The 13,906-nt window shown below is 31.9% G+C and overlaps 2 pseudogenes; both read right to left on the reverse strand.

The window, feature by feature from the left end:
• Positions 1 to 2,377: 2,377 nt before the first annotated feature.
• On the reverse strand, positions 2,378 to 6,020 carry LOC149491823 (putative terpene synthase 3; annotated as a pseudogene).
• Positions 6,021 to 10,448: 4,428 nt separating this feature from the next.
• On the reverse strand, positions 10,449 to 12,175 carry LOC149491824 (putative terpene synthase 3 pseudogene; annotated as a pseudogene).
• Between the last annotated feature and the right edge of the window lie 1,731 nt (positions 12,176 to 13,906).

The raw sequence follows: 13,906 nt of genomic DNA on the forward strand, positions 1-13,906 counted from the left end.
AAAATTTAATTATTTAGCCATCTTCATGTGTCTTTATGTGCTTGTCTTCTTCTTATATTAATATTGAGTCTGCTAAAAGCAAAGCACTAAAAAACTATTCTTCATGCTTCTTGCTTACGTTTCGATTTAGGATTTTTACGGTCTTGTTTTCTTTCTTTTTTATGATTAAAATCTTTATCGTATACTGAGTGTTACTGATACTTTCTTCATGATTGACTAGGTATATGTTTAACTCTTTTTAAATGATAGAACAAAGTTTGAAGACTTCATTATGTGTAATACAAAAACTAAAAATGACTCATTTAATAATGACAAGAATTATCCTCAAAAAATATATAACAATAAAAGAATATATATAAACCGAAATAAAGAGAAATTTCAAGACACTCTCTTTATTTAATATTGTATTTCTTTAAAAATTCTGAAATTTTCCTTTATTTTTTACGATTTGATTCGATTATTTTTAAAATTAATTATTATTATTATAATAATATTTTTAGGATATATATTATTATTATATATAAGCTCGATAAGGCTGTACGAGCTTTCGAGTTGAATATCATTAGCCTCAAGCTTAGTTCGATTGCTAAATGAGAATGCTCAAACTCGATTCAAGCCGAACTTTTTCAAATTTTTTTCGAACCAAGCTCGAATAATTCACGAGCCAGCTTGGCTCATTTACACCCATTATTAATTGTGTGGACGTGGTATATTAAGAACAGCTTAATTTATGGTTTGGCTTTGTGTTAGAATTCTATGGAGTTTGTGACAATTTTTATGTTGAAGATTATTCATCATAACCTGCATTGACGTTTGTTTGGTTTATGGATGGACCTATAGACCAAGTCTAGATAGGTGAATTTCATAATTTATTTTGTAACAAATATTATATCATCCTTACATATTAAATTAGATATTTTTTATTGAATTCTTTTTTTGTTTTTTTTATGTTGTACAGTAGTGTGTTGAATGCTTTCGAGATATGAATTTTGAGATGGATGTGTGGTCACGTAAGGTTCACAAAATCATAAATGATTACATTAGACAAAAAATAATGCAAGTATCAGAAATTAAATATAAATGAGAGGATAGATGGTACAATCATGTAGACCCCCACATATGCTCCATTTCATAAATATAATGCTTTGATAGAAAAGGTGTCATAAAGTAGGGGTACGCAAATGGGCGGTTTGATTTCAAACCGAACCAAATCGAACTGTAAAAATTGAAAATTGAAAATAGCTTGTACTTAAAACCGAAGTAAGTTTACAAATCAAATCAAAAATAATTTGGTTTTACTCAAAAATAAGTGTTTTATAATAACCAATTCAAAGACCGAAAAATAATTTCTTCTCCTTTGTCATCCATTTGTAAATAAGACTTACAAAATTTCTAAGGAATATCTTCAAGGTTGTCGCGTGTAGATACCCTGATCTTTGTTATATCCCGAGAGGATTATTGCTATGACCTTGCAACAATTAAGCGGGGGTAATTAAATCCTTGCCTAATATATCAAAATATTCTGGCAATTTAAAATTTGCAATTTCACCCTATTTTGATATTTTTGTCAATTTTTCCTTAATTCGACTTTTTGTAGCAATAATACTCTCAATTGTAATTCAGGATAAAATTGCAGATGCAAAAATATTTTTATCTTTTTTAAATTATCATGTGACACTTATAAAATTAAAAAAAAACTCCATCGGTCTGTCCAATTAATGTTGCATAAATTAAAATTTAATTTTTAAATAAATGTGCTAACTAGTAATTTCATAACATAAATTTATGTTACTTGCCACAAGCATATAATAAAAATTAATTTAATAAAAATATGATTTTTTTTCAATTACATATTTTATTTTCATATTATCTATATTTTAAAGATGAAAAATCCTAATGGCTGTAATTTTTGGATTGATAATATAGCTATATTATTATCCATTTAATAAAAAAAAAAAACTTATTAATTGTTTTAATTGCACATCTCTCAAATATTATATATACTTATAAATTTATTCTCATATTCTCATATTCTGATACATTAAGCCTTAATAAATCCTTAAAAGAAAGTGATTATTCATGCCTCAAAGCTTTCTTTCAATCACCCACTCATCTAAAAGACAATCTCAACATGCAATATTCACTAATATAAACTAATTATCATTAGAAATACATAATTAGCAATTAAGCAAAACTTAGAAAACCAAATCCAGAACAAGGTTGAACTTTATTAGATCACTTTCAGATTCATAATATATGACAGGTTGAACTTTATTCGATCACTTTCAGATTCATAATATGAAATTGAACTTCACATCACAACCATTTATTCGATTCTCCAATTACATTTCGGAAACACAAAGCAATTGATTAATGCTTAAACAGCCACAGGATTGACTAAAAAGGTAGCCAGAATATCCTTCAGAGAAGTGTTGGAGTGGGTATAGCTATCTTCTTCCTTGTACACAACATCCATTACACGTACAATGTTCAGAATGCACATTAGAATAGGTTTTGGAATATCAATTTCTTTCATCAGCTCCTCGTTCAGATCTTTCCACATATTAGCAACTATTTTATTCAGCTTTTCGTAAGCTTCCTGCTTTGACACACCATATTGCTTCATACAACATTCTACTGCAGAAGCAACATGTCCCCTTTCTTGCTCAAACTGCATATATATTAAAAATTGCAGAATTTAATAATTCTCTAATTGGACTTCAGTAAAATTACTGTACAAGAATCTATCCTGCCCCCAAATTATTTTCTACTCTATATAGGTTGCCCTCGATGAGCCTTTGTACTGCATTGATTTATGAGTTTGAGTTTGAAGTCTGCTGAAATTGTAGCACCATACTATCCTTATAAAATTAGGACTTATACATATATCTATATATATGTATATAGGGTGGATTTCAAATATGAGATCCACTTCATGTGTCTTTAGTCATTATGACCAAGTTCAAATAAAATTTTCTCACCTCATGTATTTTTAAAGTGAAGTATTAAACTCCCTCAGGTCAGCACCTTTGTATTAAAGGGGAATGAAGATTAGTTGGGTTCACCATGGATTGTAAAAACAGATACGGATACGGACCAACTTGTGGAAGTATAAAAAAAAACATTAAAGTGAAATAGCTATGATACTACTAATTTGGCATACCTCATGGGACATAATGTCATTTATGAGCCTTGCAAGACCTGACGCAGTGTATAGAAGTTTAGGTTCAGTGAATAGCCAATCAAATACTTGCTTTGAAGCAACTTCACCCATCGCACAAAATGATAAGGTTATCAACATGGGATAAGTAGAACTAATCACAGCATTAGAAATATATTCTTCAAATGTTGGCACATAATCATTGTTGAACCATCTTGCTTCAGTTCTGTAGGCTCCAACTTGCTTCTTCACCTGCAATTTCATTCATCCTGTTAACATCCATTTAAACCTCATTTGGTATAATTAAATGCTACAAAATTTTTTCAAATTCATTCGAAATTTCGTGTTTCATATTTAATTAACATGAAGAAAAATATTCATTTTACTGTTCTAACATTATGAAATCAAATTTTATAATTTATTATACCAAATACTTATGGTCGTAGGTCCATTTCGCGCAAAATTGGCCTAGAAATTTCGGTTTCAAATCAAAATTAAAAACCAAAGGAGCCAGACAAGAACTAGACCTCCCCAGACTATGTCCAAAATTTGTTCGGCAAAAGCTTTGCAGCTAATTTTTAGCGTTTTAACGAAGTCAAAATTTTATTTTTATTGACTGTAGCTATCGATACTATAGCTTTTATAATAGTTTTTAGAGGTTGAAGGGGTTTTTTTATGAAGTGTTAAATATCTAACGTTTAGCATTTAGATTTTAATTAAATTTTTTTGATAATCATACTCCATATTTTTTTTTCTCCGAATTCAACTAATTAAAAACTAATGCCATTTTTTATCATTTTAAATTAAACAGTTATTCTTACCGAACACTTCTAATTTAAACTCTTAAATAAACAGCGACCAGCTATAAGCTAATAGCTAACCACTACTTAAAACAGATAATATTGCCAAACATCCTAAAATCAACGCAAATGCTGGAATTGGACCAGAACCAAAATGATCTAAGTTTTAATATTCTAGGACTGAAACTTATGATTCGGATTAATGATCTAGCAAGGGTTTAATTGTGAGAACTGCAAATTAAACTCAGGAAAAATGTAAAATAAAAATATTTTGTAATCATTTTGTTTGGTAAGAAAAGAAAGTTTTACCGCTTCTTTCGCATAATGAATACAGAAAGACCTTCCTTCCTTGGTTGTTTCTTCCTCTATTTCAGAATAAAAATCTAATAATGCTTCAAAATACACCTTCATGTAATCTGGAAGTTGGTCTTTCATGCTAATATCCCAGCTGAAAGTCAAATTACATTTAAAAAAAAAAAACAGATTAATTATAGTTCGTAAACCTTGCTTATGAACTAATTAGTAAAGGGATGTGTACTAAATTAACAAATTAACCTTTCAATCACTTTGGTGAAAAGCTCAAGTTCCTCAATTGTGCCATGCACTTCATAGATATCATCCATTACACACACCATAGCCATAGCTTTAGACAGTACTTTTCTAGCAAAAACGAAGTGTGGCTCAGAAAATGTTCCTAATGCCCAAAACGAACATTCGATCACTCTGTCTCGAGCAAAAGGTAGCTTTGTTGTGAAATCCAAGTCTATCCACCACCTGAAAATTCACAACTCAATTAATTTCTTTTCTTGTTATTTCTTATCTAAACGGTTCTGCAATGGAGATTCTTAATTATTTAAAATTGTTAATTACAGAACACTCCTTTAGTTTTGCTCGAATATGCAATTTGGTCCTCAATTTTGTAAGATCAATAACTTTAGTCTATGTGATCTATTGATGGCTTAACACTTTAATTTTTGAGAAGGTAGAGTATATATATGGGCTAAAAATGATAATTCTCATTAAATATAAGGACCATAGTGCATATTAAGACAGATCTGAGGAGTAGTTTGTATTTAATCCTTTAAAATAGCTTACTTTGTGACCCTGCTCATATCCTTCTGATGCAATTTTTGTACTATATTGTAATCCAGTTTAGCCAGCTTCAACAGAGTTTCGCTGTGTTCCTCGCGTTGCTTGTAGATAGAGAAGTAATGCCAAGCCTCTTTCCTGGGTAAGCCCCTACGGGCAGGCCACCTTAAGGCATGGCTAACTTGATCAAAGAGAAGAACTCAATTGGGTTGCCATTAGGTGAGTTTTAGTGAACTCAAAAGCTTCATCTAGTATGGTTTCTCCTTGTATACTGAGATATGAAGCTTCATACAAGCTTAACAAACCTCGCACATCTTTGATTAGATATTCCTTAAAGTTACCTTCTGAATCCTTGAACTTGTTCAAAACATCTGTTCCACCCACAAAAAATTGAAACATTATAACCCTCTTCTCATAATATTATATTTATTTTCTTTCTTTTGTTTTTTTTAAGGATTGGAAGTAGGGGACTTGCCAGTTGAAACATTATAACCCTCTTGTCTTAGTAGCCGAAATCGAAGAGCAACAGTATAAAGATCGTCATCATCATTCAGATTTTGATAAGTAGTATAAATTTGTTTTAATGCTTCTTCTATTTGTCCTTCAAAATGGTAAGCAATGCCTAGTCGTTGAATTGCATCGATCAAGTTGAGTTGCTCTGAAGGTTTACCAGCAGCAGAGCTAAGCATTTCCCTCACTTCTTTTTTAAGAACTTCGGCTTCTTCACTCCAAACGCTCACTATCTGCAGAAAATCTTAAGAAGCAAAAATCATACTGTTTCTAAAGAATCAAACCATTTCATAGAAGTTAATTGATATTTGAACATTTATTTTGAGAAAGTAAAAATAAATTGCCAATTGCTTTACATTATTGTCCGATACATGCTTGATGAAGTAGTCACCCCACACGGATGGGTGAAACTCTGCTGTTCGACGAACCTGAGCTCTTTGCGTAACAGCTTGAAGGGCCATTTTTTGATGTTTTGTGTTTTGGAATTGAGAAAGAAGGCTGACAAGATAAGTAATAGCGTCGTGAAATGACTTGGTCTTTCAAGGCTTTGGGACTATATATAGAGAGAGAGAGTGTGTGAAGCTATATATAGTTTGGAAAAGTAAATGGGAACTTATGAGAAGTTAAAATTTCTTAAGGTCTTAACACCAAATTAAATAGGAAAATATAATTTTATCCTTGTATTTTTATAATATATATATAGTATCATTTTTACATATTTAGAAATACGTAGTTTTGTTTGTCGCTACTTTTTTTTTTTTTTTATTTTTTTCTTTTAGAAAAACAATTGAAACATTATAAATTTAATGGAAGTTTGTCAACGTAAATAAATTGCTCTATGGAAGGCGGCGCTTCCTCCATGCATAGAATATCATGTAAAGAATTAAAAGCTAGCCTAGATAGCTCATGAGCCACCCTATTTGTAGCTCTACCAGTGTGGGTACACCTAAAATAGGAAGACTAGCCATAGTCAAAAGAAGGAGCCTTTCATTGTATATTTCATCTCTTATTCTATTATTTTCTACATAGTTCTCTCTCTCTCCAAGACTTCAAGCATTCAAGTTGGCGTCAACAAGACTTCAAGCATTCAAGTTGGCGTCAAGATTCAAGGAAGCTGTTCAAGGCTATCGTTGACTAATTTTTATTTCTAAACTCTCTTTTTGTTTATTATTCTTTATGAGATTATTTATAAATTTAATTGAGTTTTATTTAATTACTATGTTGAACTAAAACTCTCATACTAGGGATTTGATATAGCTTAATTTTGATTCTAATTTATAATATTAGATTTGTTTTTCCTTGTTCATGATATAATTTATTATTGAACTTAATGCTTCCAGGCAGTGTTTCTCCCCTGGATTGATTTATTTCATTAATCACTATCGTGAGAAGGGTTTTTGATATGAATAGGGCAATAAATTACATGAGAATAATAACTTAATGCGGAAGCTATATGGTTTGACTCATGGGGGATTTTCATAAGTTAATGACCTTAGGTTATGAATTCATAAACAAACCATAAAACTTAATGATTTAATTCATGTTTGATTGCGGAAGCTATATGGTTTGACTCATGGGGGATTTTCATAAGTTAATGACCTTAGGTTATGAATCCAAATTTGCCAAACCCATTTCTTTATTTGAAGATTACCTTCCTGAATTCTTCGGCAATAAATTGAAAATTAAGCTGGTATCTTGGGTAAAACCACAAGCTGGATTTTACAAGCTCAACGTTGATGCTTCATACTCTTCTTCTTCTTCCGCAGGGAGCCATAATTCGAGATCATTTAGGTAGCCTCATTGCCGCATACTGCTTCCCAATTCATGCCAGAGACTCTACAGACGCTGAACTAAATTCCTTATTTTTCAGTCTCAAATGGTGTCAAAGCTTAAACACCTTTCCCCTTATTATAGAGAGTGACTCAAAAACTACCATCGACTTCATCACTTCCTCAACTTCAGCTAGAACGCCTCGGTTTGTCATTCAGATCAAGAATTTAGTCTCGGGATTCAATGTCTCTTTCTGCCACATCTATCGTGAGGGGAATCAAGCAGCTAATTTCTTGGCTCGTTTCAGCAGATTGTACTCAATTAATTGTATTTTTACTACATTTGCTTCTTTGCCTCAATTACTTAAAGGCATTGTTAATTCTGACATTTTGGATTCTCCATATATAAGATATAAATAAGGTTTTCCCAAAAAAAAAAAAAAAAAAAAAAAAAAAAAAAAAAAAAAAGGTTATGAATTCATAAACAAACCATAAAACTTAATGATTTAATTCATGTTTGATTGCGCTATTGAAAGATAGGTAATTAGATCGGGTTAAAATAGCTAACAATACATCGGGAGAGCTTGTTAGTGATTTTAGGATTGTTTCCCCTACTTGAACAATTAAAATTGATTATCAAACAAATAGAATAAATTGAATAGAATTTAATGAAGTCAAAATCCCTAGTAGCTTTTAAATCTTGATTTCTTTTAATCAAAATTTACTTTGCTTGATTTCTTCTTATTCTCTTTTATTTATTAAAGTTAGTTCTTAAATATAATTCTCTAAATCGCCGTTTAAATAATAGTAAGTTAACATAATTTTGGTACTTGGTATACAATCCCGGTGGAAACGATACTCTTCTCATTCTGTATTACTTGTTGCGTCGTACATTTGCGAAAATTTCAGAAATTGCTGAGAAGTGATATGCTAGGCCAACAAGAGAGAGTCTGTCTCCAAAATCAATGAGGTCAAACCCATCTTGAGATCTTTTCAAGGTCCAAAACCACATTAATAAACCGAGTACCTGAACCCAGAACTTCAACTTTCTCGTCCCGAGCAACAAATCCATAGCCATTGCCTATTGACTCTTTAATCGATGCATCTACATTCAACTTAACCCAGCCATGGGGGGCGGCTTCCATCACTGTTCGGACTTAGTAGCTTGCAGACCAGGTTGAGACAAAAAATTTTTATCAGCAAATAAATTAATTTTATTAGATATCCAGAAAAAACTTATTAAACTCGAGCAATAATCCCAAGTCAATAGACTCCCTCAATACACCCAATCTAGCTAGAAAATGATAAGTGAAAAACCCAATCCATATTACATCTAAACAAAGAAAACAAGTTATAAAATAAAAGCCTATTCTTGAGATAATTAGCTTGTCGAAAATTTAAGATGCATACAATTGCCATTTGCGAAACCTCGACAATAAACAGTCTCTTATGTTCAAATTTTAACAAATTCTGCGCACGCCCATATTGCCCATGCTGTCATCAAGAATAGCTCAATCTACTATTTTTGGAACTTACTTATAATAGTTGCAAACCATTCCATGAAACTCAAGGCTTGATACTTAGAAGTTGTAAGTCTCAATGGCGAATATTTCCACACTTGTTGGGCTAAAATACAATCCTTCAACGCATGGATAACACTCTCGATACGCAAGCCACAGACCTCGCCAACTACATCAATTAGCATTCCTCGTTGCACCAGTGAATCTGTCGCTGGAAGATGGTTTTTGCAGGCCCTATGGACGAAGTGTTTAGCTTTAGGCAGGATATTTTGCTGCCACAGTTGTTTCCAAGCAGTACTAACCGGAACAGAAGAAGAAGCATATGATCGGGAAAGGCTATCTTCATGTAACAGTCTATAGCCACTCTGAACTATGTACTTACCATGCTTCGAAAGAGGTCAAATCCTGACATCCGAATTGCGCCTTAAACCGAGAGGAATAAATAAGATTTTCCTCATTTCTTTTAGAGCAAAGATAGCCGAAATCAAATCCACATTCCATTGTTTAGGATTTTGGAGGATAAGATGACTCATAGTAGCATTCTCATTTGAAATCGTAGGTCGAGAAAGAATTCTATGTTGATTTGTAGCCGCAAGTCGTTTATCCTTCTATATCCTAATAGTTGACTCGTCACCTACAATCCATCGACTTTCCTGTTGGATCACTCTGTTATGCATATGCGATCTCATGACATCCGTTGTATGATTTTTTCCATCACTATATATATATATATATATATATATATATATATATATATATATATATATGAAGTAGGACATCTCATCCATGTACGATCTCTTTTTATTTGAAGTAGTACATTTCGTTATTTACATTTCTTGATTGATTGAAGTTTTATTTTTAGTTATATTTGAAAATTAAAAACGTATATTTAGATCTATAGAATGCTATTTTACAAGTGATATATAGAGAACTGCTTAGTTTATGGTTTGGCTTTGTGTTAGTATTCTATGGAGTTTGTGACAATTTCTATTTTGAAGATTATTCATCATAATATGCATTGATATTTGTTCGGTTTATGGATGGGACTATAAACTAAGTTTAGATAATTGAATTTCATAATTTATTTTGTAATAGATATTATCTTTACATATTAAACTAGATATTTTTTATTGAATTCTTTTTTTTACATTATATAATAGCGTGTTGAATGTTCCAAGCTTTTCAGCTAACTTTCAGCGTTTTAACGAAGTCAAAATTCTATTTCTATTAATTGTAGCTATCAATAACGTAGCTTTTATAATAGTTTTTATAAGTTGAGGGAGTTTTTTATGAAGCGTTAAATACTTTAACGTTTAGCATTTAGTTTTTAATTAAATTTTTTTGATAATCATACTCATCTTTTTTCCTCCGAATTCAACTAATTAAACAACTAACGTCATTTTTTATCATTTTAAGTTAAAAAGTTATTTTACTGAACATTTCTAATTTAAACTGTTAAATAAATAGCTACCAGCTATAAGCTAACAGCTAACAGCTAACAGCTAACCGCTACTAAAACAGCTAATATTTTCGAACATACCCAAAATCAAAACAAATGCTGGAATTGGACCAAAACCAAAATGATCTAAGTTCTAATATTCTAGGACTGAAACTTATGATTCAGATTAATGATCTGGTAAGGGTTTAATTGTGAGCACTGCAAATTAAACTCAGGAAAAATGTAAAATAAAAATATTTTGTAATCATTTTGTTTGGTAAGAAAAGAAAGTTTTACCGCTTCTTTCGCATAATGAATACAGAAAGACCTTCCTTCGCTGGTTGTTTCTTCCTCTATTTCAGAATAAAAATCTAATAATGCTTCAAAATACACCTTCATGTAATCTGGAAGTTGATCTTTCATGCTAATATCCCAGCTGAAAGTCAAATTACATTGAAAAAAAAAAAGATTAATTATAGTTCGTAAATCTTGCTTATGAATTAATTAATTAAGGGATGTGTACTTCATTAACAAATTAACCTTTCAATCACTTTGGTGAAAAGCTCAAGTTCTTCAATTGTGCCATGCACATCATAAATATCATCCATTACAGACAGCATTGCAACGGCTTTAGACAGTACTTTTCTAGCAAAAACGAAGTGTGGCTCAGAAAATGTTCCTAATGCCCAAAACGAACATTTGATCACTCTGTCTCGAGCAAAGGGGAGTTTTAATGTGAAATCCAAGTCTATCCACCACCTGAGATTCACAAATCAATTAATTTCTTTTCTTGTTATTTCTTTTCTTGTTATTTGAGAAGGTAGTGTATATATAGGCTAAAAATGATAATTCTCATCAAATATAAGGACCATAGTGCATATTAAGACAGATCTGAGGAGTAGTTTGTATTTAATCCTTTAAAATAGCTTACTTTGTGATGCTGCTCATATCCTTCTGATGCAATTTATGTACTATATTGTAATCCAGTTTAGCCAGCTTCAACAGAGTTTCACTATGTTCCTCGCGTTGCTTGTAGATAGAGAACTAATGCCAAGCCTCTTTCCTGGGTAAGCCCCTACGCACAGGCCACGTTAAGGCATGGCTAACTTGATCAGAAAGAGGAGAACTCAATTGGGTTGCTATAAGGTGAGTTTTAGTGAACTCAAAAGCTTCATCTAGTATGGTTTCTCCTTGTATACTGAGATATGAAGCTTCATATAAGCTTAGCAAACCTTGCACATCTTTGATTAGATATTCCTTAAAGTTACCTTATGAATCCTTGAACTTGTTAAAAACATCTGTTCCACCCACAAAAAATTGAAACATTATAACCCTCTTCTCATAATTTTATATTTTATATTTTTTCTTTTTAAGGATTAGAAGTACGGGGACTTACCAGTTGAAACATTATAACCCTCTTGTCTTAGTAGCCGAAATCGAAGAGCAACAGTATAAAGATCGTCATCTTCATTCGGATTTTGATAAGTAGTAATTTGTTTCAATGCTGCTTCTATTTCTTCTTCAAAATGGTAAGCAATGCCTAGTCTTTGAATTGCATCTATCAAGTTGAGTTGCTCTAAAGGTTTATCAGCTGAAGAGCTAAGCATTTCCCTCACTTCTTTTTTAAGAACTTCGGCTTCTTCACTCCAAACACTCACTATCTGCAGAAAATCTTAAGAAGCAAAAATCATACTGTTTCTAAAAGAATTAAACCATTTCATGGAAATTAATTGATATTTGAACATTTATTTTGAGAAAGTAAAGATGAGTTGCTAAATGCTTTACTTCACTGTCCGAGACACGCTTGATGAAGTAGTCACCCCGACGGACGGGTGAAACTCTGCTGTTCGACGAACTTGAGCTCTTTGCGTTGCAGCTTGAACGGCCATTTTTTATGTTTTGTGTTTTGCAATTGAGAAGAAGGCTGAAAAGATAAGTAATAGCCTCGTGAAATGAATTAGTGTTTCAAGGCTTTGACACTATATATATAGATAGGGGTGTCAAAATGAGTCTGACACACGAATACAATTCACCTAACACGAGAAATAAACAGGTTAAAATTGAGGTTAAACAAGTTCTTATCATAAACGCATTACCCATTTATAACACAAATGTAAACGTGTCGTGTGGTGGGTTTGACATGCGGGTTAGGAGAATAACCCGTATATTTAAGAGTAAAGAGATAATTTTAGTGTTAAATATAAATACTATAAATAAAACCTATTTAAACTTTATTTTAGTTATGAATTTTGAAAAATCTATGCATTTTACGTATGAAAAATTATTTTTAAATATACTTTGAGTTAAATAGGTTAAAATTTAAAAATATTATAAGCAGGTTAAATGAGTCATATACAGGTCATCACGACCCACTTAACCTATTATGATATTAGACGAGTTACACGTGTCGTGTTTGTGTTACTGCCTAATTCTTCATGTCGTGTTCGTGTCACCAAATTTGACACAATTATTAAATGGATAGTGTTCGTATTGACTTTAATCGTGTCTCGTTAGGCGAACATGTATTGAACCCGACATGCCAACCCGTTTTGACACTCCTTATAAAGAGAGAGTGTGAAGCTAAAGCTTAGGGAGTGACAAAAAATAGTTTTGAAAAGTAAATGGGAACTTATGAAAAGTTAAAATTTCTTAAGGTCTTAACACCGAATTAAATAGGAATTAGGAAAATATAATTTTATCCTTGTATAATATATAGTATCATCTTTACATATTTAGAAATACACGGTTTTGTTTGTCACTATTTTTTATCTTTTTTTTTTTTTTTTAGAAAACAATAGAAATACTATAAACTTAATGAAAGTTTGTCGACATAAACAAATTGTTCTATGGAATGGGATGCCTCCTCCATCGACATAATATCATCTAAGGAATTAAAAAGCTAGCCTAGATAGCTCATTTTTATGAGCTACCTATTTGTAGCTCTACCAATGTGGGTATGTTGGAGTATGTGGATAATCCCAAATCGGATAACTATAACTAACTAAAAGGGCATATAATGTGAAGGGTGAATCAATCAAAATGACTTAAGTCATTTTGTGTTAAAGGTAAACCCAACTCATTATAAGCCCAATATTAAACATATAATTGAATTTGTTTTAATTAATTTTCTCCTAAGGCCTAGATTATCAACAGGGTACACATAAAATTTCTAAAGTTTTTAGCTAACATATCAGTATTTGATACCCTTGTTCCAAGGTTAAAAGTAGGAAATCGCTGAGAAGTGATATGCTGAGTTAGGCCGAATGTTCAAAGCTTGTTGCATCTGCTTTTGCCTCTTCTGGAGCCAAAACCATATTAATAAACCGAGTACCCGAAGCCAGAACTTCACCTTTCTCATACCTAGCAACAAAACTATAGCCACTGCCCACTAACTCCCTGATCGATGTATCTATATTCAACTTAACCCAGCCATGGGGGGCGGCTTCCATAATTGTTCAGACTCGGTAGCTTGCGAACCTGGTTAAGACAAATTAGCTTGATGAAAATCTGAGATGCATGCAATAGCCATTTTCGAAACCTCGACAATATACAGTCTCTTATGTTGAAATTTTAACAAATTCTGCACGCACCATATTGCCCATGCTGTCATCAAGAATAGT

This window comes from Jatropha curcas, unplaced genomic scaffold (assembly GCF_041381405.1).
Source record: "Jatropha curcas cultivar XTBG-Jc1 unplaced genomic scaffold, XTBG_Jcur_1.0 HiC_scaffold_503_pilon, whole genome shotgun sequence".
Lineage (NCBI taxonomy): Eukaryota > Viridiplantae > Streptophyta > Magnoliopsida > Malpighiales > Euphorbiaceae > Jatropha > Jatropha curcas.